This window comes from Kogia breviceps, chromosome 13 (assembly GCF_026419965.1).
Source record: "Kogia breviceps isolate mKogBre1 chromosome 13, mKogBre1 haplotype 1, whole genome shotgun sequence".
In the NCBI taxonomy this organism is placed as follows: Eukaryota; Metazoa; Chordata; class Mammalia; order Artiodactyla; family Physeteridae; genus Kogia; species Kogia breviceps.
In genome coordinates, this window is record NC_081322.1 from 43,271,370 (window position 1) to 43,299,237 (window position 27,868).

Consider the following 27,868-nt stretch of genomic DNA (forward strand, 5'->3'; position numbering starts at 1 on the left):
CTTTCCTCTCTTTAAAAACACAGGACTTGAGCCACCTTCCTCAAGACCTTGACCCAGATTAGGTTGAGTTTTAGCCACTTCAGTAACCCCTTGGGCAGAATTTTAATTAGTTTAACAGATGTGTGCACTGCAGAAGTCTTTATATAGTTTCCATTTTCTTACTTCTTTATTTTCTAATTTGTGTTTACTCATTTCTCTAATATGCACAAGTAGGGATCATGTCTTGAATACAGACTTAGTGACCAACTGATTTCAGCTCATTACTGATGATCAATTAGTCCCACCTCCCCCACTCTATACACGAATAAAACTTTAAAATATTGTTCCCACACACTCACCCTTGGTGGCTCCTCCAGAGACTCTGGCGATGAGAGGGTTATTAACGGTATATAAAAGTCTCATTTCGACTTGGGAGCAAGAAACTCATCCATCCCTGACAAAAACAGCTTAAGGATGAATTCCAAATATCCAAGTGTTATTTTCTTCACCCCACAAACCCAGGAACATGACACGACCATGACACAAGCCTGGATGACATCCCACAGCCACCAGATGATAGATGTTTTCATTGGTTTCTCCTTAAATCAGGGCTATTAACAGCAGCATGAATCTGAACGAGAACCCTCGGCAATAGAGCTCAAATTGTGTCTGACAAAGCTCACTTCATAAACCGCAACTATTTTTCAACTGAAGAGATGCTGTATTAAGTCAATTCTGTTTATACAACCATTGTGCATTTGTTTTCTTTAAAGATAAATGATACTTTTATGAAGGATAAATTGCACCCAAAGTACTATCTGCCTTGGAAAGATGCCAAAATACACACTCATTTAAAATACACAAAACAAAAACAACCAGCCACTAACACTTCTCCCAACAACAAAAAAAGGCTATACAGAATTCTCTTTTGTATAGTAGGGTGATCTTTTAAAAAATTTTTTTTTTAAGTATAGCTGATTTACAATGTTGTGTTAATTTCTGCTGTACAGGAAGCTGACTCAGGTATACGTATACATATTCTTTTTCATATTCTTTTCCATTATGATCTATCAGAGGATACTGAATATAGCTCCCTGTGCTCTACAGTAGGACCTTGCTGTTTATCCATCCTGTATATAAGAGTTTGCATCATAGTAGGGTGATCTTAACGAGGTAAGCAAAATTAATAAATACTATTGTTAGGAAATAACTTGAGAAATAGGTTAACTGTATCTTACAATAATTACACAAATATATTTACTATAGAACTTAGGATATTTCAGTTTGATTTTAAATTTCAATGTAATTTAATATTATATGTATAATACAAATTACAATGATCTAACTGAATAGGCAAAAATACCAACGTTCATCCATTCACTCACTCACTGAATCTGTATTGACGAGAACTTTGATAGCAGCTCAGAGCCTTAGGGAACACAGACACACAACCATAAAAATAACAATATGTTAAGCACTGTTAATTATCCGGTAGGTTATGCTGGGAAGCACCAAGATTTCAGAAACTGGAAGATCATAAAATGGGTAAAGGCAGAGATCTATTCATACTGACCAGGGTCACCTCCAAGTTAAAAAGCATTATCCTCAAAGTGATTTTATTTATGTTAAACCACAACACACACCAGATTACATAGAAAAGGGTCAGGAAAAGAGACCCATCCAGAGGTTAACCATAGTTTTCTCTGGGAAGGGGAGTGGAAAGGAACATAATAAACAAACAAGACTATCTTTTTACATGCCTCTGTTACTGTCTGAATTTTTAAAATAATCTATACATTCATGTAATACTTCAATTATGAAGAAGTAGCAGTAAATGAAGCAGACAATGGAGGAGAAGGCAGCAAAGCAGGCTGAGCAAGATGAGCTAGAAGCAGAAAGAAATCCTGACAAGGGTGGAGCCCACGGGAGGACAGCGTTGTTGAGAGGGGGGCCGGAGGACGATGAGGACCGAAGAAAGGACATGTCACGGAGAAGGAGGACTCTCCAACTTGGGCTGTGGCTGTTTCAGCGGAACAGCAGCAGTGGAATAAAGAACGCAGCAGGGTGAAAATGGGGTGTGAGGGAATGAGCAGCAGGAGTAGCTCAAATGCCACAGGACAGGTGACATGCACAAGCAAAGTGAACCGGGGGCATGCAAAATTAAGCTGCCCCCATCCTCCCGTCTCCTCCACGCTGCCAAAGGGGTACAGAAAAATGTGTCCGTTTTGTAAAAATCAACAGTACAAATGTGATCACGAATGGCACTCAACACTGGAGGCCATAGACTTCAGGTGTGGAGATGCACAAAGAAGCGAACAGAGGGCCCAGGAACTACCTAGGGGGCTGGGGAGGGGGCACTAGGCAGCTCCAGCTCCAGCACTGGCTGCCAAGAGGTGATGCTGGCCCACTGTGGCCAGATCATGTTTGGTTTTTTTTTTTTTTTTTGCGGTACGCGGGCCTCTCACTGTTGTGGCCTCTCCCGTTGCGGAGCACAGGCTCCGGACGCGCAGGCTCAGCGGCCATGGCTCACGGGCCCAGTCGCTCCGCGGCATGTGGGATCTTCCCGGACCGGGGCACGAACCCGTGTCCCCTGCATTGGCCGGCGGACCCTCAACCACTGCGCCACCAGGGAACCCCAAGATCATGTTATTTTTAAACAGAAGCCATAAATCTGGGTTTTTTTAAAAGTGTGAAATATCCTGACTTTTAAATGCTGGCCCAAATTTTTAAAAGACACTGGACTAGGGAAAACAGGCCTGTAGGCCACCTCTACAGCACTGTGACTCTTTACAAGCCTGGCATTGAGGAGAAAACGTCAAGTAAAATTTCTCTCTCTCCCTCCTCTCTCTTTTGAGTGAGAGGCTTTCACATATTTCTAGGCTAAGGGCAAAGCTCTGGTGGATAAAAATCATCCTCTATTTTTAATTTTTAAAATATCAAATATTTGAACTAAAAAGGGCTCCCTTTGCTTTCCTTTAAGAGTTTACACCCTCACATACTCTGCTGGTAAACATTTACCACAAACTCTTGTATCATGTTAACATAACAGACCTCAGCTATTACAAGTGTTAAAATATGTGTCTGGGTGGGAAGCACAAACTAACTGGCACGAATTTTTAAAAGGAAAAAATGAGAAGGGACCAAAAATCTCACAGAAAATATATAAACACTCAAGTTGACTTTTGGTTTATCAATTTCCTCAGGAAAGAACTTCCCATTTGCAGCTGACCTATATTAAAACAACACTCCCATCAATTTCATTAGAATGCTACTTTTAAACAGTTCATCATATCACTATGCTTCAGGAACTGAAAGCAAGACATACATAGAGCCATGAACTATGGATACACAGAACATTCAGAAGTCAAATAACATTAAAAAAAAAAATACACCTAATTTTTTCTTCTTTTAATTTAAAAAAAAATTTTAAATTTTTCATTACACCAGGTCTTAGTTGCAGCAGGTGGGCTCCTTAGTTGTGGCATGTGAACTCTTAGTTGCAGCATGCATGTGGGATCTAGTTCCCTGGCCAGGGATCGAACCTATGTCCCCTGCATTGGAAGGTGGATTCTTAACCACTGCACCACCAGCGAAGTCCGTCAAATAACATTTAACTGGAAAAATAGCTGGGAAAGCGAAGCATCACCACAAAGGAAATACTGCAACAGTTGATACTCTCATGTGAGTGTGTAAACTTTCAAAAATCTTCATTGCACACTTCTGTAAACTGAAAAACATCTGTTGTGAGATGTGAAGAATCTATTTGGTAATGACTCATATATGGTAACACCATTGGGTGGATCACTGTCATAGAATCTATTTCAAGCTCATTTCACTTGCTCTGGTCCTCATAGTTTATTAAGGGGCGATGTGGATGATGATAAATATTAGTGTTTCTACTTTCAAATGATCTTCCTCCTGATCGAACAAATATAATCTCAGGCACGTAGAAAGAGAACTCACATGGAATATCCCTCTGCACATCAGGCTTAAGTTCCTACTGAAACCTAGGAGAAACCTTGACACCGTCATCCATTAGATAGTATCTTATTAACATTGGGTGACGTTCTTGCCTATGGCTCCCCGTGTCTTAGTCTTTCTTTCCTGTGTCCCTGTGTCTTCAGCTCCTATATACTTCTGCACTTGCTTGTCTGTCCCTGTTCACCCTGCCTCACCTATTTTGCCAGGATTTCTGTGAGGATTAAATTACAGGAGGTAATCTAGGAGAATGGTGAGCACAGCACAACAGCAAAAGCAGTGTTTGGGGCCAGAAATGAAGAACACATGTGTCCAGGCTCCCTCTTGCCCCAGCTGCTACAGTGGACCCTGGGTTTGCATTCCTGGCTCTTCCTCTTGCCCAGCCTCCTGGGAAAGTGTTGGGGGGTATTTTACGATGCAGAATCAGGAGGACAGGTGGAAGAACAGTGGGTCATCGTTAGGAAATGCCTGTAAGTTTGTCAGGACTGTAGGGTGTAAGGACAGCTGGAGGGGAAGGAGGTGCTGCTGTGGATCCTATGTTCCCACCATTGCATTGAAAAACACAAGTAAAGCATTTGCTATCTTGACATCATTGTCACAGTACGGAAGCAACCTAAATGTCCACTGACAGATGAATGGATAAAGAAGATGTGGTACATATACACAATGGGATATTGCTCAGCCATAAAGGAGAATGAAATAATGTCATTTACAGCAACGTGGATGGACTTAGAGACTATTACACTAAGTGAAGTAAGTCAGACAGAGAAAGACAGATGTCATCTGATAACACTTATATGTGGAATCTAAAAAGCTGATACAAATGAACTTATTTATAAGACAGAAAAAGACCCACAGACATGGAAAACACACTTATGGTTACCAAAGGGGAAAGGGGGAGGGATAAACTGGGAATTTGGGATTAAGGTATATACACTACTATATATAAAATAGATAACTGACAAGGACCTACTGTATATCACAGGGAACTCTACTCAATATTTTCTAATAAACCTATAAGGGAAAAGAATCTGAAAAAATTATATATATATGTATATATCTGAATCCCTTTGCTGTACACCTGAAACTAACGTAACATTGTACATCAACTCTACATCGATAAAAAGAAAAGAAGAAATTATTGTCACAGGACTTTATCTCTATGGCTCTAACATGATTTTAAAACTGGATTGTGTGGGTCTGGATACATACGGGTTAGAGGAAGTACTATATTGGTTTTATTACTATTTAATTACACAAACTTGGGAGCGGAGATGGTCCCTAAGCAAGAGGGAAGGGGAAGTAGAAACAGCGGAGCCACCGCCTCATGGGCTGAAGAAGGCAGGGAGGCGGTGCCCATGGGCAGGTGGCTTGAGGGGCAGAGAGGGAGATGCCAGGTCCTATTACCCATTCCTGACTCATTCTGATTCTGGTGAGTCATTAGCATTTCTTTGTTTCAGTTCTTCCCTCATAAAATGGCAAGACCAGAGGGCTATATTATTCTGGCACACCAGCTGGCCTTTTAAAAGTGAGCTGGGAGGTATGCCAGCAGCTGGGGCCTCCCAACTCTGGCTTGTACTCCTCCTTAAGCAGTAGATACATATGTGCATGTATGTATACACATATCTGTGTGTATATGTATCATGTGTATGTATGAACACACGCATCCTCACACAAGTTCTGGAGCTCTTCCTGCACAAACCACTAAATCATTTAAAAAGAAAGCCTTCAAAAGGATCATCTGGTGATTCCCTCTACATCCAAATAAGAATATACCTCACTCTAAAAAGATGACTAGACTTCCTTTCCCCAAAATCTCCTCTCTCTGTAAGACAGGTTTACAGCCTCCCATTAATGATGTACTTGATTTTCTAAAAACTCTCATAATGGAAAAGTTCCTCTTTGCTACCTTAAAAAACTGCACTCCAGCCTGCATTCGCAATTCTTCTTACCACACTTCTTTGCCTAGAACACATCACCTTCTAAGAACTGTATAATTTACTTAGGTATTAATATTTACTGCTGTGTCACCTCCTTTTCCCCAGCCAGAATAAGCTACCTTGATCGCCGATTTATCCCAAGTACCTAGAACAGTGCCTAGCTCAGACTTGACACTCCACGAACATCTGTAATTTGAAGCTGAATTATTTCTTTAATCTTTGATAAAATTGCAAATCTACAGAGCTGGAAGGAACCTTAGAAAGGAACCTTAAAGATGCAAAAACTGAGGCCCCATGAGGGTAGGTGGCTTGCCCGAGGGTACACAGAGAGCTCCCTAAGCCCTTTTCCACTTCCCCTCAGCACCTCCAAACAGAACTGTGATCCTGGGGAAATCGCCTGGGTGGGAGGTAGCCAATGAGAGAAGCCTAATCTGAACTCATTTAAAGCAAGAGAGCCAGAGAGAATAAGGTGAAGCATTTATTCGGAGAACAGTAAAATCTCAGTTCATCAGTAGCCACTTTCACCTAAGGATCTCAGGGAGTTTATGAAATTCTCTCCACACAATGTGTGGCATCATTATCATTATCAGCTCTCAGACAAGGCAACTAAGAGGCTGGGTGTTCTATGGCTGTCCTGCAGGCTGGCTCATAGCTCTCTGGGCCTCCATAGCCTCTCCATGGTTTTACATCCTCATCTTTATCAACATCAAAAACAGCTAGATAAAGCTACAACCTCCCAGCTGGTTTTCTTCTAGGCACCCCTGAAACTGTTCGGGCCCATGCCAATTTTTCAGCCAGTGTTTATTAGAGAAACGAACCTGGGCATTCAGGTGTCCAACCACGTAATGGCTCCTTCCAGCTCACCAATGGCTGGGACTTGACCACAAGGAAATCTGAGGTACCCAACTGCTTTTGGGGGTGGGGAATTTGTTTCTTTCCTCAGTTTACTGCTATTGCCCCACACATCCTTTCCATCTGTGCGAGGCAAATCAACGCTGTTGGAATTTTAACCTACCCGCACAATTAGTGTTTATAATCACCCCTCAATTATTGAGGAACCACATTAAGGGCCAATGAGATGGAGTCGACACGACAAGCCCTGGGGAGGAGCCCATTTAGATTGTGACAGGTGGCATGCTCTCCTCTTCGGGGGGATGAGGGAAACAGTGGATTCTGAATTCCAATACTTCTCACGGAAAAGCTTTCTCCAGGCCCCTTACCGCGCGCCGGCAGGAGGGCTTACGCTTCCTTACGCTCTTACTGAACGACACTGAAGAGTGGATGGCATCAGCATCACAGTCCCTCTTCACCTGTGCCAAGCATGTAGTGTCGGTTTCAGCGCAGGAACACTTGTTCCCGTTTGCTGTGAACCCCATGAGCTTCCTCCCCTTCTGCAGCTCCTGGGACCACACTGCTGACCTTGCCCTTGGGCTGACAGCTTTGTGGCCAAACTGCCAGGCAGCATCCTGAGGTGTGCCAGCCCCCTGCAACAAACGGAAATCCTTACTGAGCTCAGGATTTCCCAGCGTTTCCTGAAAGGTCCGTGTTCTGTGGGATACGCAGAGGGGTAAGATGGAAAAAGAATTCTGTGATCAAATAAGCTGTGAAATTTGGGTAGGAAAATGTGTTAAGCAACGGTGGTTCCTCAGAAAAGTATAAATGAAATTCCCATGTGATCTAGCAATTCCACTTCTGGGTATATATCCCAGAACACTGAAAGCAGGGTCTCAAAGAGATGTTTGTACACCCACAGTCAAAGCAGCACTATTCACAACAACCGGAAGTTAGAAGCTACTGTCAACCTTGGTTGTGTAGATAAACAAAATGTGGTATATACATACAATGTATGTATGTATTATTATTATGTAATATTATTATATAATATTATTCTGCCTTAAAAAAGAAGGAAATTCTGACATGTAGTACAACATTGATGAGCCTTGAGGACATTATACTAAGTGAAATTAGACAGACACTAAAAGACAAATACTATGTGATTTAGAATGGTGGCTGCTGCTAGGGGCTGGGGGAGGGGAGAACGGGGAGTGGTTGTTTAATGGGTACAGAGTTTCCATTTCACAAGATGGGAAGAGTTGTGGAGACTGATTGGGCAACAATGTCAGTATACTTAACACTGCCGAACTTACACACTTAAAATGATTCAGAGGGTAGATTTTCTGTCCCGTGTATTTCACCACGATTACAATACATTCAACAGGCTTTGCAGAGGAGCCTTTCAATGCTAAAGTGCTCTGGGAACCCCACGAGGGGAGCCAGCAGGCAGTTTGTCCCAGCTTATCTGGCCACAGCTCCCACCTACCTTTTTTTTTTTTTTTTAACAGAGCATCCTGTGGGGACCACAGTGCTTCAGAACACACTTTACAAAACACTGAAAAACTGCTGTAAAATAGGAAATCCTATTTTTCATATTTACATAAGGGAAGACAAGAATCCTGAAGCCAGATTTTCAAAACAGTTTTAACACACCACATCCTGCTAGAGGAGAAACAGATCCTATCCTCAACTGTGCTACTGATTAGCCACGTGGTCTCGAATAATCTCTACTCTTTCTCCTCTGACGTAAGCGCAACCTATCTCACCGATTTGTGGTGAAATCTAAAGAGAAAACGTTAAGTGAAAGATCCTGAAAAGTACCAACTGCTATTCGAACAGTAAGATAATTATTACTAAGTTCTTAGGCTTATTGAGGTGCAGCAGACAACATCAGGCAGCATTAAGAGCTCAGAATATTTATTAGGCACCAAACAGGCACTAATAATGGAGATGAAAGAGATGGGGAAAAGAAGAACCATAGGCTGAGAAGTCCTTGTAGTGCAGCAAAAAGGGAGACCGGGAGCCAGAAAACATAGGTTCCAAAGCTGATTTCATTGCTCTCTGACCTTGGACTAGTCATTTAACCTCCCTGACTCTCAGCTTGCTCAGCTGTCAAGTGAGGTAGTAGGAGGTCACCTCATAGGTCACCCCCAGCTATATGAGTCTATGAAATACCGAAACAGACGTGCTAGGTAACTGCATGGCTCCTTTGCTAGACACCCTGTGCCTCGCTCTGTGCTAGGATGCAGGGATGGGCAGTTCACTGCCTCTGTGCCCCCTGACAAGCAAAGAGGAGCCAACAGCCTCCACAGCAGCATCAGAAGATGAGGCCGTGCAGGGACGGTGTCAGGGACACCGTCAGGGACTCCTTTCCTTGTGAATTATTATTAATAATAATTTGTATTATTCTCCTAGACCCTTGCCTCCACACTTTCAAAAAAAGTGTTTCCAAAGTATCCTTATCGAACTACTGACTCAACTGAGCCAGGTAAATGGGGGCGGGTGGGGGGGTGTTGCTGAATGAACAGAAGTACAGACTTCCACAGAAATACCCAGTCCTGGGGACCCATCTTCTTGCAGGTTCAGTGACTATGAACGGAAAATGCGAGACTCCCAACCACCGCTTGTCAGCAGGTGGACAACCTGTCCTAGCTGCTCTCTTGGAGGGACACAGTGTCCCTGGTGCAGGAAGATAGGACAGCAGTGGCTGGAAAGGAACGTGCAAGGGACCTGGGCAAAGGGGGAGCCCCTGGGGGCAGCAGGAGCAGGACAGCAGCCCCAGAGTAAAGGAGCTGGTGGGTTTGAATTTGCTGTGTGTGGTGACAGGGAATCCCCAGAGGTGCCTGAGCAGGTAGGGCTCAAGGGAAAGTGTGCCTGCGTGAGGCTGACCAGATACACCGAAGACTCTGAGTCCCAAAGGAGTGGCAGGGTGGTGCTGGGAGAGGGAGTGCAGGGGAGAGAGGCTGGGACAGTTTTTTGTGCTTGTTTGTTTTCTGTACGCGGGCCTCTCACTGCTGTGGCCTCTCCTATTGTGGAGCACAGGCTCCGGACGCGCAGGCTCAGCGGCCATGGCTCACGGGCCCAGCCGCTCCGCGGCACGTGGGATCTTCCCGGACCGGGGCACGAACCCGTGTCCCCTGATTGGCAGGCGGACTCTCAACCACTGCGCCACCAGGGAAGCCCCCGATCCTCAAGGTTTGATGGAAAACTTCTATCTGCTTGACAAATCTGCCACATCAGAGCACATCAAGAATAAGGTTGTAAAATTGTATTTATTACCAAATGTAAAAACCAAGGAATATTCTCCTATCATCTTGTCAAAATTAAGGTACACTATAACACTCCAAAGATACTGACATTGGCAAACATATTTAACTCAAATCTTTTAAATGAAAAATGTTAAAAGCATATTTAGAGCCTTGCAAGTACAGGTTTCTTGCAAAAAGTTTACTATGTACGGTATTTTAATATAAGGGTATCTGGATTTGTTAATATTCACAGATTCAAAGACCTGCCAAAAACACTCATTGGAGCTACTTTTAACAGTCATGACATTTTTTTTTCCGAAAGGATGTTATCAAGTAGACTGTGCAGTAATGACTATAAATACATGACATGCCTGAGTTACTATAAATAAATATTGCACATTCTCCCAACCCATTTAATTACCGTTCACCTAAAGCAGTGCAAATAAGAAATAGTGTTAAATTCTGAAAATGGGAAAAGCCCTCCTGTCTCTCTTAGGTAGTTTTACAATCCTAACAATAGACTTAATGGAGCCTTTTAAAAGAAGGACAATTACATTAAAATGACCAGGGCGTGTAAAAATTCATTACATAGATCCTCCTGCTGTCTGATGGATTAAATGACTCATCACACCCTGGAGAGAAGTAGGAACAAAGAATAAAGAAAAATCACAACGTTCTGAGTGAACATCTTATGCCTGAGAAGTAATCTGGTCCCGAAAATCGCTCAGGACTTCACCCTACACACCAAGTGCAAAGAAGATATGCCTGGTATCAGATAAATGATGGCATTGCCCTAGGAGCACTGCTGGCTTGCTGAATACAAACTGACATTACAATCCATGTCGTGATGCTGCTAAACAACAATGATACAAGTTTATGTAGCTTCTCCCTTGAGAAATGATAAGGGCTACAAAACAAAGTCCACTCCCCTGGGACGGTCTGGGACTGTTAGCACCCATTACCCTCAAGTTCCCCCCACCCCCCAAAGACAGCACCAACTGACTGATTTTTATTAAATGTATTCCTAAGTGTTTCATGTTTTTCTGCACTTATTATACACAGAATTGTTTCTTTTGCTTCATTTTCTACCTATTAGCTATAGAAATAGAATTGATTTTTGTATATTGACCTTGTATCCTGTGACTTTACTAAGTTCAATTATTAGTTCTTTCTAGTAGCAGTTGTATATATTCCTTAGAATTTGTCTGTATAAACTGCCATGTTGTCTACAAGTAAAGACAACTTTACTTCTTCCCATCCAATCTCTATGCCTTTTATTTCTTGTCCTTACTCTCTTCTCTTTCTTATAGAGCTACAACTGCCTGTAGGAAGTTCCTGCCAAGGCACTCTGGTTTGCCTTACGTCATTTGGGGCCCTTGTAGGGCCATGGAGATGGGGCCACGGAGAACTGTGGCCTTGGGCAGAAAGATCCTGATCCTACCAAACCATCTGCAGAAGACAAGGGGGCCTGATTCAGAGCCTCAAACTTTAAGGGACAAGGATTTACAGTTGATTTTCTCTGGTTTAATTGCTTGTATCTCTCAAGATGTTGACATGTTAAAAAAAAAGAAATACTCTAATGAATTACTGAATCCTTGGGATTTTGAGCTAGTTGGGCCCTTGGAGATTAAACCTCTCATTTTACAACAAAAGTGAGCCTCAGCCTGTCCAGTGACTTGCTCAAGAGCAGCAAGAGGCAGAGGGCAGGTCTGCTGTTCTGGACAGGACGTGAACTGAGAGTTCAGAGACCTGGATTCTAGTCTTGAGTAGGTCGGGAATGCACTCTGCCCTAACAGACTATAAGTCTAAGCGTCTATGGGAGAGCTCAGATACTTTGAGTCTTGGTCCAAGTAGGTGGGATGACTTGGGACCATGTGAAAATGGACATCTTTTTTTGCACCCTGGGCAAGGTTACATTTTCCACTGCGTAGCCAATCTGCAGCTGGCTATTACTATTAAGAAATGGATTTTCCTCTCCCTGCCCCCAGTAAACTTACTCTGAAATAAGTTAGAAACTACAATCTCATAGAGCGTCTCGGGCCCCTGTTTACACCAACTGCTGAACATGATCATCTCATATAATCACAAAGTCTGAAAAGCTCCGTTTAACGTCTTAGAGCTCACACACAGCCCCCAGGGATCCTGGCTGAATTCTTCTCATACATATTTTTTGTACCTGTCTCTTAGAAGAACTTGGCAGAGCTAAGAAAATCACCAGCCTGTTTAGCAAGCATATAACATGTTTCCTCCTCACTAGCAGAGGCACATTAACAAGGACGTCCTCAAATTAGCAAGCATATTTCTGTCAATCAAATACATGTATTTGAACAGCTGAAATTCTAGGACTTTAGAAGGTCCAGTTCTTCAAATTTCCCCTCTTGTCACAAAAAGCATTCTTACTCATCAATCACTTCTCTAAAATAGCCATCAGTTGTCACTGCTAAAAAAGAAGTTCCAAGAGGTCAAAAGTATTTATTGAGATCAGAGTGAGGCCCCAACTAGACAAAATAGAAACCAGACAATAAAAGAGCATCAGTCATAGCTGTTGGGTATGTGTGGGCAAAGCTAGTTTCACCAAAAAAGGGGGAGGGGAGCTGGGAGGAACCACCTTACTAGCTACTTGCACAGAGGGTCTTAGGAATATCACCCCATTTGACTGATAACCCTACGGAGGTAAACACAACATCTTTAGCTCCCGAGGGACCCAGTTACGTAGCTCGACCAAGGCCAAACAGCTGGTTAACGGTACAGAGGCAATTTGAATCCGGATCTCTCTTTCCATCCTTTTGATTAATTTTATTATGAAAGTAATATAACCACACTGAGAAGAAAATCCCTATAATCTCATTACCCCAATACAACAACTAGCATTTTGGTATACTTTTTGTAGGCTTTTCCCACCCATGCATTTTGCTTTCAAAATTAGGATTATATTCCACAGACAATTTGGTATTCTGCTTTTTTCTACTTAACAAACTAAACATCTGTCCAACTTATTTAACAATTTTTATAATCATTTTCACTAATATATGATGTTCCACTGAGTAGACGTGTTACAGTTTATATAATGAGACCTCAATTGTGGAAAACTGAGGTTCTTTTACATTTTTTTGGCAAAGCACAAGTGTTACTTTCAGCATACCACGTTGCTTTCCCAAATGTGTAATGTCACCATCAAAAGATAATACCAATCAACAGATGATGAAAAACTAGGATTAAAATATTCTGAAAATGCCACCATACTGAGCTCTTTGGCCTGGAATCAAATAAACTGGATGAATGCTATTAATGAAGGGTGGGTGACCCAAAAATAACAAGTTAAAAAAAGCTGCCCTTCTGAGACTCCAGAGAACACGTGCTCTTAATGGTTTAATGCTCTACTTTCAGTTTCATAGGAATGCCAACAAAAGACATTATCCTCACTCAAATCTAGATTTGGAAGAATGGAAATTCTTTGAAAAGAGAACAGATTCTAACAGCTTTACATATAACAATGGTCAGGATTTACAAATAAGGCCAAAATACTCACCTAGGAACGGGTCATATTTCACAGTTAGTTTGCTATTCAAAATGCCACAGACCCATATTTCTCAGGTCAAATGAATGAGCCACCAGAGAGCAGCTCTGAGTTCTCATCTGAGGTCAGAGAAATAGCACTGTCAAACCCTGTGTCAGTTTACTGAACTTAGAAAATACAGAGCACGGCTGTCAGAAAAATCTCCTGTGTTTGGAGGAAGTAATCTCTAAAACATTTGTGTGCCTCTGTGTGGATATGTTTTGAAAGCTTTACTAGAATCCATGACACCCTCAGTTTGATGTGGAAACAGACACTTAAATGACTGGCAGCGTCTATTTGCTCCCCAGACAGAGAACTAAAGGTTCTAGCTGGTCGGGGAAAACTGAGTGAAAATGGAGAGGCCTGGGTTTTTCATTCCTACCGAGATGGAACCTGTTCCCTAATGACAATGTGACTACAGTCCACACAAGATAACCTTTCACCCTTCCCACAACGGTTGTTTTGAACCTAAACATCCTCTTCATATCCCCAGCTGTCTCCACCCCACACTTCGATGGGGAGTTGTACTTCATCAAACCCTAATGACATCCTTTACCTTTGCCAATATTTAGCTAATCCTGCATTTCATCTTCCCTTCAGACTTCCCCTTCTCTTAAAAGTTAATCTGTATACTCATGGGAATGTCCAATGGAAAGTCCAAGTAGAACTACTTTGGAAAACAATTTGGCATTACCCAGTAAAGCTGAAGATACACGTACTCTAAGACCCAGAAATTCTTCTCTTGGGTACCTATCCTAGAGAAACTGTTTGCAGCAGGACACACATAAAAGAATGTTCATAGCAAGACTGTTTAAAATAGGATAAAATTGGAAATGACCCACGTGTCCATCAGGAGGAGACTGGATAAATAAATTGTGGTGTATTCATACAATGCAAGACCACACAGAGGTGAAGAGAAATGAATTTCATGCATGTCACTTCATGCGTCAGTAGGGATGAATCTTAAAAAATAAATACCGATTGAAAAAAGCAAATGGTACAAGAATACCATTTATACATAGCCCCGAGGCAAACAAAACTTAATAATAGATTGCCTAGGGAAACACACTTACACAGAACAGCCAGGAAATGACAAACACAAAAATTCAAAACAGTGTTTCCTTTGAAGGGAAGCGGTATGACCAAGGAGGAACACACAGGGGCCTCCACGGCACTGGTGATCCTCTAGTTTTTAAGCTGCAAGATGGGTACACGGGTGGTTGTATTCCTCTCTCCACCTCCCTCTCCATGCAGGTATATATGTATGAATCTGACACACATACACAGTCCTTTGAATGCATATATATTCCTGTGCATACATCACCCCCATAATTTTTCACGTGGCCCTGCACCTGAACCCACCTCCCTGGCACTCTGACCCTCCGCGGAGCCCTCGGTGTGGACCTTGGCCTTAGACTGAGTGTCTGCTCCGACTGACTCCCCTGCTCCACTCAAAATGACACAGCCACTGAAGACCCAACGCGACGGTCTGCGCTCCCCACACGGACTCACCTGGAGCACTTATCCAGGCCACCGTGGATGGGAAGGTAAACTCTGCGGTGACTTCTCCCTCAGAACGTGGTGCCAACTGCATTGCAAGGGGACCTGAAATGCCACTCAGAGTGCACCGGTCTTTTGCTAAGTCACGGCAAAGGAGCTGTAGGCGGCAGTGCTGGCCCGGATCTCCCACGCCCGACCCAACCACAGGGTCTCCTGCTACTTCTGAGAAGCTTGTCAAGTTTACTCCATCACATGACTGCTGCCCAGCCTGACTTCCCCAACTACTCTTTCCTCATTCCTGTAAAATGATCTCAAGTCACCCATTTCTCAGACACCTGGGTTTCCAACTTTGGCATAATTCTTCATCCTTTTTTCTCCTCTTTTACCAGTAAAGTCTGAGATTACTTTTTGCTCTAACCTTAGACTCTCCCAGGAGTCCTGATCTTGGTACCACGGCCTTAATTTAGACAAAATAAGAGTTCTTATTGGATTTATTCTATTTCAGGAATGTTTATTCTAAAACCTTCTATTTCCTATTCAAAAATGAAAACTGATAAAGAAATTCTTTCAAAAGTAATTAGATTTGGCAAATAGTTTTTTAACTTCAGTTTGTCTCCCCTATTTGGTAGACTTCTTGTGGAAAAAATACATAAATTGTAGCCACTGTCCTGGAGATCTGAATCTAGTTAACGTGATTTTCTTCAAAAATGTTTCATACCATCTGCATCGTAACATGGAAACGGAACAGCACAGCCCCATTTTAACTTTAATGGGCCTATTTTCATTTGATCACAGAAGCCATAATAAAGAATGAATATGAAAAAAAAATGACAAGAAAAAGTAAGGAAAGGTTTATGCAAAGAGGTGGTAAGATACTGTGAAGCAACTCTACACTCAGCCCTGTAAGGAGCGTGATGCCGGATCACAGTGAGGGGGCCGGGCTAGGTGGATGGCTTTAACAGAGAATTCAGACAGCGTTCAGCCATAAGCAGAGAAACTGCAAGACATGTCTGAAACACTAGGCCAGGGAAGGTAATTCCAAAGTCAGAGGTGACAAGAACCTGAGTCAGGAACATGGTCATGGGAAAACAAAGAAAAAAAGGAGGGCCCTTGGAGAAAGGCATTCAAGTTGGTCAATTCCTTCAATTTGAGTGAAGAAAGCACTCAGTGATCATGGGGCCAGGGGATATGGTGATATAAGAGAAAATGCAAAAATCTGTCATTCACCATCTCAAATTTGAGCTGAAATACCGCAATGGATGTTCATGGGTAAAGCATCAGTGAAATGATAGCTGCTTAGAATTCACATGCAAACAGGCCTATGGCATGTGCTGATTTGGGCTCTACCCCACCACCCCCTGAAAGAAAATAAAAAACAATTTCTATATTTCCAACAAAAAGGAAGCGCTTTTAATTGCACTTCTTGGTATCTACCCAAAGGAGATGAAACTTACGTCCACACAAAAACCTGTACACAGATGTTCATAGTAGCTTTTTCATAACTGCCAAAACTTGGAAGCAACCAAGATGTTCTTCAGGAGGTGAATGAATAAATAAACTGTAGTACATCCAGACAATGAAATATGATTCAGCTCTAAGAAGAAATGAACTATCAAGCCATTAAAAGATAATGGAGACAATTTAAATGCGTATCACTAACTGAAAGAAGCCAATCTGAGAAAGCTGCATACTGTGTGATTCCAACTATATGACATTCTGGAAAAGGCAACACTATAGAGACAGTAAAAAGATCACTGGCTGCTAGAGGTTAGAGATGAGAGAAGGATGAATAGGAAGAGCACAGAGTATTTTTAGGGCAGTGAAAATACTCTGTATGATACTATAATGGTGGATATATGTCATTATACACTTGTCCAAACCCATAAAATGTACAACACCAGGAGTGAATCCTAATGTAAACTGTGGACTCTGGGTGATAAAGATGTGTCAGTGTAGGTTCATCATCTGTAACAAATATTCCATCTGGTGGGGGATGGTAATAACTGGGGAGGTGATGCATGTATGGGGGCAGAGAGTATATGAGAACTCTCTGTACCTTCCCCTCAATTTTCCTGTGGACCTCAAACTGCTCTAAAAAATAAAGTCTATTTGAAAAAAAAAAACACAAAACTTGAAAACAAAAAACAAACAAGTGCTTTTCCTGCCTTGACACATCTTCCTCTGTAGGGTCGAAATGATTGTTTCTGAAGCTTCTTACTTTTTCCTTCAAAAACATTACAGTTGAGCTTTGAACAGCACAGAGAGGGGAAGTTAGGGGCACCGACCCTCTGTGCGGTCAAAAGTCTACGTATAACTTTATGGTCGGCCCTCCTCCGCATCCGTGGATTCAACTGACTGCAGATTGTGCAGTACCGTAATATTTATTGAAAAAACTCTGCATATAAGTGGATCACTGCATTTCAAACCCGTGTTATTCAAGGGCCAGCTGCATCTCGTGTCTTCTTGTTGTTGTATTTACCATCTAGAAAACAATGAAGCCTGATTATATTTTTCTCTGGGCCATTGTAAGAATAGAATAAAGAAAAGTTATTTGATTGGCTAGTAGCCAATATTTATTAATACCAAATATGAGAAAATACAGTAAATATTATGGCAGCTGTCAAAAGTTTTTAGTTCTACCAGTTCACGGGCCATATACAAAAAAAGCACTCCTGACATTATATGCCAATGAGGACTCCCCCATACCTAAAACCTCACTAAGGACCACTGTAACAGCTTCTAAAATAAACTTCATGAATAGGTTTTATAAGTTACTTCATTTTCACTACCTAAGGGCTGTTCAAGGGCTGCCCCCATTATCAAATTCACTTTTTTTTTTTTTTTGCAGTAAGTTTCCCCTTGATGCATGGGTCAAGCTCTCTGGTAAAGGGAAAAAAAGTTTCCCTCCATCTGGTAACAGTATAATAGGCAAAGTGGCAGTTACTTTGTTTTTTAAACTACTCTTTCCACCATCCCGAGTCTAGAAGGACCAGCTTTCAGAATATTCTTCTAAAGATGGACAAAATCTTCCCCCCCCACACACAAGTTACATTTGTTTGTTTTAAATTACTGTAGCATTAAATCTTGATGGAGAGCAGAAGATAAAATCATGTTGTGGAAAGGAACCTTCCCCTGGCCCACTCTCCTGCCTGGTCTATGAGTCTACTCCACAGCATACCCAGGAGTTAGTCGATCCTCGGCCAGTACTGCCCAAAGAAAGGCAGACAACAAACAGAAGCCGTAACTTATGACAACACCCTCCCTTCATCAGCATCTCTTCATCTGACCCCCATTGGGACCCTCTGGCATCTGCATCGATTTCACAGCCCCCTGTGCCTCCCCCTCAGACACTCATCACAGTTGCAAATTGACACGTGATGATGGGCTGCTTCCCCCAGTCCCCCACCACACAGCTCTTCAGAGGCACAGTCAGGACTTACTCAAGCCCCTGGGCCCACGCCCTCTTTCCGCTGCTTCTCGCCGCCTGTGCTTGGCCCTGGAGCCATCTCGCTTTCTCATGGCAGCCTTATGGGAAGGACTGTGAAAACGCATGCACTGTTTCATACCAACAGAAACAATCCACTTCCTTTCCTTCACTTTACGCCCTGCCTGTATTCAGTAGCGGCATGTTTCACAGCTTCGTGAGCACCCCCATGGCTTCCAAGAAGCCGCCGTGTTGACCTGCGGCGGCTCAGTGGGGAATGCTCTCCTCAGACCATGTGTAACCCGCAAAGGAGGATCAGTCTTCAGCGGAGGCGAGCCCTTTTAACAAAGATCAGGGCTCCACATCTGAGTACGGAGTTCTAGTCCCTCCTTCAGAATCACCCACGAGCTGATGCCCCGGGGCTACTACAGGAAGTGGGGCTCAGGCCTGAAACCCACCGACATCAGTGAGAGCAAAGGGGTACCTCTGCCCTCAAAGCAGTGAATAACCAAGTACTCTACCAACTCTCCCTCCCCGTGGCACTGCCTCTGTCTCAGGGCACTTTCACGGGACTGTCAGAGTGATACATTATAGACACAGAGCACCCTGATGCCAGCAAAGCTCCGGACACTCACTCAATACACAGCTGAGCAAGGTGGGAAAGCCTGGGCCAAGTGACAATTGGGTTGGGTGGACTCAGAGTTGACTGGATGGCCCTCCCGAGGGCACAAACATCACAGGAAGCAACACTGACTTGGAGGGAGGACCCTGTACAGCAGGACTTGGGAGGTTCATCATCTTTGGTTAAGATGATTTCTTCAAGATGTGCTTACGGAGATCTCAAATAATTCTCAGCTGAAAGGGGTGGTTAATTAATCGGAAGAAAGAACATACACCTAAAACTAACACAACATTGTAAATCAACTGTACTCCAATAAAAATTTTTTAAAAAGTAAAGGAGCCAAGATATGAAAAAAAAAAAAAAGAAAGAATAGATTTTAAAGGATTTCAGCAGGCTCAAATGGCCACTAGAACTGACCAAAACAACAACAAAATCCTCCCAAGTTAAAAGATAAAATCCTGCTTTTGACTGTTAAAAGAAATCCATTGCATAAATGTAGGATGATGTCGGTACCTGCCCCATACCCTCCAATGTGCTCAGCGGGGACAACTCACCCTATTCATAAGCTCTGCTAGTGACCCTGAGCCCAGGCTCTGGGTGGGAGAGGCTCCAGGCCACTGACATTCTGACTCCCATCAATGTTATGACCCTGACGACTTCAGACCTGGGGCTGCCTTTTAAGCTTTGGACTCAGTCTCCTGTCCTGGGCCCCACCCCTGTTCAGCAGCTGATCCTGTAATTCATTCTTGTGGACCCAACTCTTCTACAGCGTCCTGGCTGCGGTCTTGTCCCCATACACTAGCACTCCTCTTATCTGGCCCCTCGACCCGCTCAGCCAGACGATTCTGCTGCCAAACATCTGCCCATCTGGACTGCTACCTCTGGAAGGATTCCCCCGAGGCTATGCCTTCCCAACAGTCCTAACTGCCTCCTGTCACAGCCTGCTGCCCTTATGTCCCCATGAGCGTACCCCAGGCCACGGATCTGTCTGTTCCCTGGATTCCCGTCTGGATTATATTCTGGATCCCCAGCTGATCCCACCCTGCTCCTGACAGAAGCCCAGCTCTTTTACATGGCAGGGGCAAAGGGGATGGGTTTAAAGCAATTCATATTTTAAGGTCTTAAGGATTTGTATTGAATGCAAGCTCAATGCAAGCGGAATGTGCCACAGAGAGGCTGAATGAGAGACGTGATCCTGGTCTGTACTGGTACCTCATTTAATGATGCAGAAAACACGTGCATCTCACAGGCCTAATAGTCTTAGGTGTAGAGTCCTTACTCTACACTGGCTGAGCCGTCTCTGAAGTACTGTCCATGTCTGAGTGCCATGCTCTTAAAGAGACAGTGACAGAAAGGGAATGCAGCCAGGAGAAAGTAACCAGAATAACAGAATTCCTGACATGAGGTAATGTAAGAATACTTGTAAGAAGCAGGGCTGTCGGCCTAGGAAAAGGAGGATTTGCAGGGATGGCGTTTTCAGGTGAAGAGCTCTCACGTGAAGGAAGACCTAAAGGCTTATATTAGGAGAGACTGCTTGGAGATCTGCAGGAATACAGTGGAAGAGGGGCTGAAGAAGTAAGGCCTGGTCCCACCCCACTCCTGACTCGGTGACCCTGCCTCTCTAACCTCAGTTTCCCCCTCAGACTGGAGGATCTGATTTCAAAGGCCCCTCATGGGTCTCAGAGCCCATAATTCTTCACCCTTACGTTAAACCCAATCTGAGAAAGAAGACAGGCGTGGCCTGGCCTGTTTGGAGGCCTGGGAGATAAGGTCAGTTCTTAGGTCTTCCAAGTGGCCCCTTCCAGGAAAATCAAACTCACTCAAGTAACTTGTAAAATAAGTGGTAGCAGGCTTTATGTTTCAGGAAGTGAAAAATACAGAAATTCGCCAAGAGAAGCCATGAGAGGCAGAAAAACGTCTACCCCTCCCTAAGACAGTCGCTTCCTAATCCCTGCAATCCGTGAATATTATCTTACATGGCATGCTGTGAGATGAGAGAGTTAAGACTGGCCAGAGGAGAGCTGATCCTGGATTAGCCGGTGGGCTCTCAAAGCCATCCCAGGTATCCTTACACGAGGGATGCAGAGGGCGATGGGATAGAGATGCACAGGGAAGAAGGTAACGTGAAGGCAGAGGCAGGGATTGGAGAGACGTGGCCACAAGTCAAGGAGCACCTAGAGTCACCCAAGGCTGGAAGAGAGAGACAAGCAACCAATTCTCCCCCAAAGCCTCTGACGGCGATGCATTTCTGCTGACATCTTAACATTGGACTCTGACTCCAAAACCACAAGAGAATAAATCTCGGTTGTTTTAAGACACCGAGTTTGTGGTCATTTCTTAGGACAGCCACAGCCAACTGATATGGAAGGTTTTCTGCTTAAATAAATGTTGTTATGGGCCCAAAGTGGGCAGTAATAGCCTCCTTTAAGGGAAAAGCTCGAACCTGTATGTGTCTTTATGGCCTATTGCATACTAGACTCAGAACAAGTGCAGCTCTGCTTTTAAAAGTGTTTGGGGCAGTGACAAAGGCATCTTTTAAGCCATTGTGCATGCATATTTTACCAGCAATCTCTCCTTCACACACAAATTCAGCAGACAACAAACCTAAGCAGGGCAGACAACCAGAAGACTCCAGCCTCCATCCAGCAGGCCTGGCTGCCGTGGAACAGATTATGCAGCATCTCATGGCAGAGACGGGAGGGGGAAGCCTCTGGAGTAGGAGGGAGCTAGTCTTTATTCTCTGTTGTAATGTGGGCAGTGTTTCTCCCCACCCTCGCCTGGCAACATCCAGCTCTTGGAGAACAATGAATGCTACTGAGATGAGCAATATAATGACATGATTCCCCAGCCCAGGAACCAGCTGTGGAAGGAGGATGAGGGTCCCGCAGGCCTCCCCTGACTCCCACCACCACCATCTCCGTAAGTCACTCTCACGCTGTCACTGAGGGGACCACCAGGTGGCACCAGGTCAGGTTTCAGGACACGGTTCCCCTTTTGAGTTTCTAATGACTCCTTGATAAAAAAAAAAAATCATTACTATTTTAAAAGCCACAAATAAGGGAGAAAGTCCTTTTAAAATCAGGGAGGAGGGGCTTCCCTGGTGGCGCAGTGGTTGGGGGTCCGCCTGCTGATGCAGGGGACGCGGGTTCGTGCCCCGGTCCGGGAGGATCCCACGTGCCGCAGAGCGGCTGGGCCCGTGAGCCATGGCCGCTGAGCCTGCGCGTCCGGAGCCTGTGCTCTGCAACGGGAGAGGCCACAGCAGTGAGGGGCCCGCGTACCACAAAAAAAAAAAAAAAAAAAAAAAAAAAAAAAAATCAGGGAGGAGAAAATGAAAGGTACGTATAAAACTACCAGTTTGATGACAGGAGGCTGATGATGACTCATCTGTCTTCTGCTCAAGAGAACCTCAGTACAAGAGAACCTCCGTTGTGGAGTGGAAAGAGACGGTGACCTAGTTTAGATCTTCTGCTTCCTAGATTCAAGTCCTTGGGTAAACCATTTCATTTCTGTTGAGCTTCGTTTTCCTCACATGTAAACTAGGACAAGTGAAGAAGATGACCTGTGGTCTCAACAGTGGTTGGCCCACCTGAGTTCATTAATGTTTGAGGAAAGGATGAATTAACTGCTCTGCATCCAGGGCTAGACAACGTAATATTGTTACCTGTAGTTCTTCCAACTGCCATCAGTATCTGCCTGGGTTTATAATATCTAGGAAGAGGGATCTTTTATTATCTTGGAAATTCAAACTGACAGAGGGCATGTTTTTTCTTCTTGGACAGCAGTGCTTAGTTTTACAATCCAGAGATGTATGTAGAAGAAAGTTGGTCAGTTATTATGGGTGATGCATAACAACTATTTTTCATCCAGGACTAAAAATGTTTGCTCTTCAATCTAAAACAGAATTCTGTGCAAGTTCCTCGCCCCTAAACACACACACACTCCCCCATCCCCAACCAAAAGCCATTCCCTTTTCTAGATCCCTAGTCACCAGGAAAGCAGTCTGTGTGAAGCCTGGCCCTTACTCAGTGAAACAGATGCTGGTCTTTCCCGATGCCCAGTCACCAGCAGAATAGGTCAGTATCAGTATGTGTGTGAGGTTGGGGCAGGGGGCATGGAGAATGGAAGCTCATTGGGCATCCTATAGGCCCTGGGGCTAAACTTGGCATCCCACAGGCCCCTAGGCACGGGCTTCAGAGGGCCTAAAGGACCCATGAGCACCTGCTGAGCCCTCCCCTTCATTCAGGAAGAGTGGTTCTACGGACAGCAGAGAGTTCTGCTTATGCTGTGTCCCTCCTCTTCACTCTCTCTCCTCCTCCTTAGAGCGAGCAGTGAGGTGATGCACCCAGCACCAAAACCCCCAACATGCTCCTCCTGGAGACACAGCTGCAGGCCCTCCCAGTGACCAGCATTCTCAAGCCTTCGGACATTCCATATAAGCCCTGCTGATCCTATGACCCCTGGAAATTGTATTCCCCCCACTAAAGGAAAATATGAATTATTTTTTTCCTCTTCCCAACCAGCTGTTAGGAATCACATACACACGACTTTAAAGCTCAGTGCCTGATGCAGTCTAGAATTTTGAACCCTTCACTGTTTAGAAAGAGGTGTTTTTTTAAAATAAGACTATTAGCCTCACAATAAGAATCTAGATATTTTCTATCATTTCTCTTGGGACTTAGTAAAACAAAAGAAAGACTGAAAAATGGAGTAACTTCTATGTACATTCTACATTTACATACAGACTAACACATTTCAAGGAATTCACTGAGAGAAAGGAAGCAACTCTAAAGCAGGAGGTAATTTTTAAATTTACTTTTCTTTCTGAATGACAGTTTTAGTTGAGGTGGCCTCTGTGTCTATCAAACAGACAGTAGTATTTTGGCCATATTTGTGGCCTGAAGGCAGCTATCTAAGCCCTGTGAACAGCTGGAATAGCAGTACAGGAATTCTTGGTCTTACTGAAACTACAGATACGACAAGGGTCTCTCTCGAGGCAGGCGCCAAAATACTTTAATCATGCTAGACAAAGGCCATGTAGGGTACACGAAAATCAAACCTGTCTCCTCAGAACTTGGAGAGTAGTTATGACCAAAGAGGTGTTATTTTAATCAAATTCACTTAAATCATGATTTAACTTACTAAATAAGATGACTCAATTTTATCAGTTTATTTTAAAAAGTACATTTTTGTTTTGCTGGCATAAAAACAAAACTACATATTCTTTAAAATTCAGTTGAGGATGGGTTTCATTTTTAGAAGAAACATACATTTTATAAAAGTATAAAATATACTTTTATAAGAATATACACCCTATATATTTAAATCAGTTATTTATGGAAACCATACTCGAAGTGTATCTCTCAATAATTCTAGAAGATTCTGTGAAAAAAACTGTTTAATGTTTCCTTTGTGTTCTTACTGCTCCTCCCTTGATAATCTTCAGACTTGCTTTGCTTGCCCAGATGACTTCATACTTAAGAATTATCTATTCGTTTGTCTGCTTGAAACTTTGCACTTTTGGGGAGAAAGCCAGGGAGTGATTGTCTTATCTCCATATAATGCTATTAACAAGCATGATTTCCACAGATAAAACCCATAGATGGAGAAGAGGAACATGATTTCTGGAGTACACAATAAGGTTTTTTACTTTTCTACCTACCAAGGTGGCTTTCATTGGGTCTCATTACCCCTCAATTTGGTCATGTAGCATTCAACATCTTAAGAGGGCCTACTAGGTGCAGGCTCTAGGCTTAACACATGAAAGAGTCAGACCTGACAAAGCTTACATTCCAACAGGAAACAGATATTAGATGGCAATTGTACAAATAACTATACAACAATGATAGCTTTGAAGAAGTGCATGGTGGGACAGCAGACTCCCCATCCAGACTGGGAGTCAAGGAAGACCTCTCTAGAAAGTAATATTGATTTGTTATTACTTATTCATAAAACTTTTTAAAGAAAGGTAATACAAATATACTGTCTCAAATATTAAATCAATTCCAAGGTAAGATGGGGTATGAGAAAGAGAAGGCACTGGACCAGACAGATATGACTAGAATCCTTGCTATTACTATGGTGCCTTGGGCAACTCATGGTAAGGGACATGGTCTCCTCACATTACTGTTGTAACAGTTAAGTGTGATACATATAAAAAGCACTCAGTATGTAGTGGAAGTCCAATAAACTACAGACAATAATTAATAATTACAGAGTGTATGCTGATTTATCTTTGAGCTTTGACATGTCAAAGCTAATTTTCCTTTCACAGTTCTGTCTTTACCAAAATGTTCAACTGGAAGAGAAAACCTCAAAATCTACTGGGAAAAAAACACACTCTGACATCAGTGATTTTTCTTCACTTGCGTTGGCTAACAGGTATCATTTACTTAAACAATGGAGGCGCACCCCATACTAGATTCTTCCTGACAGATATATATATAAATACAGGCAATCAACAGCCTTCTCTGAGCATTAGAAAAAGATTCTGGAAATGGAGCTTTTGAATTAGAGCTTTGAAAATAGTGAACTCCCCTTGGGTGGTTAAGTGTCTTTCAGGTCATTAACTCCTTGTCTGAGAGGGTACAGGCAGAGCCCTTCAGAGAAGCCCAAACTCACGCAGCCCAAGAAGCATTTCCCACCCCCCCACTTAGCTTCTTTTATTCTAACTTCCCTCAGTACTTACAAACACCCAACCCACACGACAGGGTCGGTCACATTCATTCCTCTGTTAGACACTCACTGCTGCCAGAGTAGTACCTGGAGGTACAACTGATCAGGCTCTGCCTGAAAGGAGCTCCCAGCCCGCGATGGGCCTTGTTAAGTTTTCTTTAGACTGTGGCCAACAGTCACTTTTCTTTTTTGATTCAAGGCTCAAGTCAGAAAACGAAAAAAATATGTTTTGTGTTTATACGTTAAAAAATGAAGACTTTTACTTGGTCCTGGAAAAGAGACCACTTTCCTGATGAGAAAAATGAGGCTCAGAAAGGAGAGTAGACTTGCCTAAGATCTTAGAGCATGTCAACAGCATAGCTGAAGCAAGAATTTAATCCATTCCACTCGGGGCTCCCCACCCCATTTACCAAGCCCTCTGGTCTGCCCGTTCCTTGGAACACAAACAGACCACGCCTCCCCCATGAGCCGGACCTCCCCACCTAGTGGCTGTGGGATTCACGCTGGGCTGCATGAGGCCAGGCAAGCCCTGCAGCCTGGAACAGCACCAGGCACTTGCTGGGTACCCCCACCCCCAAGGCGTTCTGCTGTTCTGTGCTATACCACCCTGGGGGGGCTCCTGGCACCCAGAGGCTCCTCCTGCTGGGGGCCTGGCCTGGCCCAAGAGGGCCACAGAACTCACCCCCATAGGGAAGTCTCTGCTGACCCCTGGCTTCCACGGCCAAAACCTAACCGATGGGGTTTCTACAAAGGCTCCCTTCTGCTGGCCCTGACTAGAGCCCTTTTATTTCCCAGTCCCCTTGGCTTGTATGAGCTGAAAAGGCCAGGACTGAGAGGAGATCGCTAGGGGGCTGCATGGGGTCAAAGGTGAGGGGTTGCTCAGAATTGGTGTCCAGCGACATTTCAGATAGTATACTTCCTCAGCTTAAAACAAAGGTGCATTGTCTGCAGACAGAATGGCTCCAGTTCAGGAGAAGAACCTCTCTCACACATAAATTCAAAATAAGAAATAACAACCAAGTCATTCTAGGATGATGAGGTGGCAGTCCCTGACTGGCCAGGGAACCAGTGAAAAATTACACCCAAGGCGATGTGACTGGGCAGTGGAGTCTGGGGCAGAAAGGGATCCTATGGGTGGCTGGTGAGACCTGTGTAAGTCCAGCCTTTCCTGGGAACCCAAGGTGCCTGGGAGACGAGAGAAGCACAGGCAGAGAAGACTCGCCAGCATTCACAGAAAGAATGAAAACCCTGGTTCCTTCACACATCCCCTCCCTCCAGCAGCTTCTCTGGATGCCCAGCCCTCAGCCTGAGCTTCCAGAGCTCTTCCTGCACGGCTCTATCATATTGTGTAATAATTCCCCGTGTATTATCCGCCACATTCATTTTTGTCTCAGCAGAGCCCAGCAAGGTGTCTAACACCCAGTGGGCAGCAACGTTAAGTGAATGAAAGCATGACCCGTTACACAGCGACTGCAATTCGAAGGTACAACTAGGGCAGCAGTAAGCAGCAGCCATCTGAGAGTAGAGGAAAAATCAACAATGAATGAACTACAGGGAACCTCCCTTAACCAGAAGTCAGAGGGCTGCCCATCCCTCACCAGCCCCTGAAGGCTCAGCAGCCACAGGACAGCTGTTCTGTTCTATTTCTGGGCTGGGGAGACATATCTTAGAGCTAAAACATATGTTCCCATAATTATCAAAACTGAGTGTTACAAATAAGGGAAGGGGGAAAGTAGCAGGTTCACCTAAGTGAGATAAGACTTTCTATATCATATACCAGCTCCATCTCCAACTCAACCTCTCTTAGACACCTACGGGCTCAGCGTCACAATTCCAAGTTCAAAGTGGACAAAATCCTGGGTCTCAGTGGAAAACCCTTTCTAATTTACAAGGCACGTACTCTTAGCACAAAACTTGCCAACTTACTTTTTCCAGGTCTAGATCAGCATCCTGCTTCTTCAAAAAACTGTAGAAGAAAACAAAAATAAAATAGACATCAGAAGAGAACTGAGCACTCTTTGCCTGTAAACCACCCACAAAGCACCACCACAGAATTTTCATTTGCTGCAGACAATCAATTTGCCCAGAATTTGTTTTCTTGTTCACACAATTGTT

The 27,868-nt window shown here is 43.7% G+C and overlaps 1 protein-coding gene across 3 annotated transcripts in view; it reads right to left on the minus strand.

The window, feature by feature from the left end:
• FYN (FYN proto-oncogene, Src family tyrosine kinase) overlaps positions 1-27,868 on the minus strand; it is a 212,292-nt gene that overhangs the window by 158,016 nt on the left and 26,408 nt on the right. For all 3 annotated transcript variants that reach the window (XM_067011674.1, XM_059083616.2, XM_059083617.2), the window contains exon 2: positions 27,680-27,719. The gene's annotated coding sequence lies outside the window, so the exon portion shown is untranslated. The remainder of the gene's footprint in view (positions 1-27,679; positions 27,720-27,868) is intronic.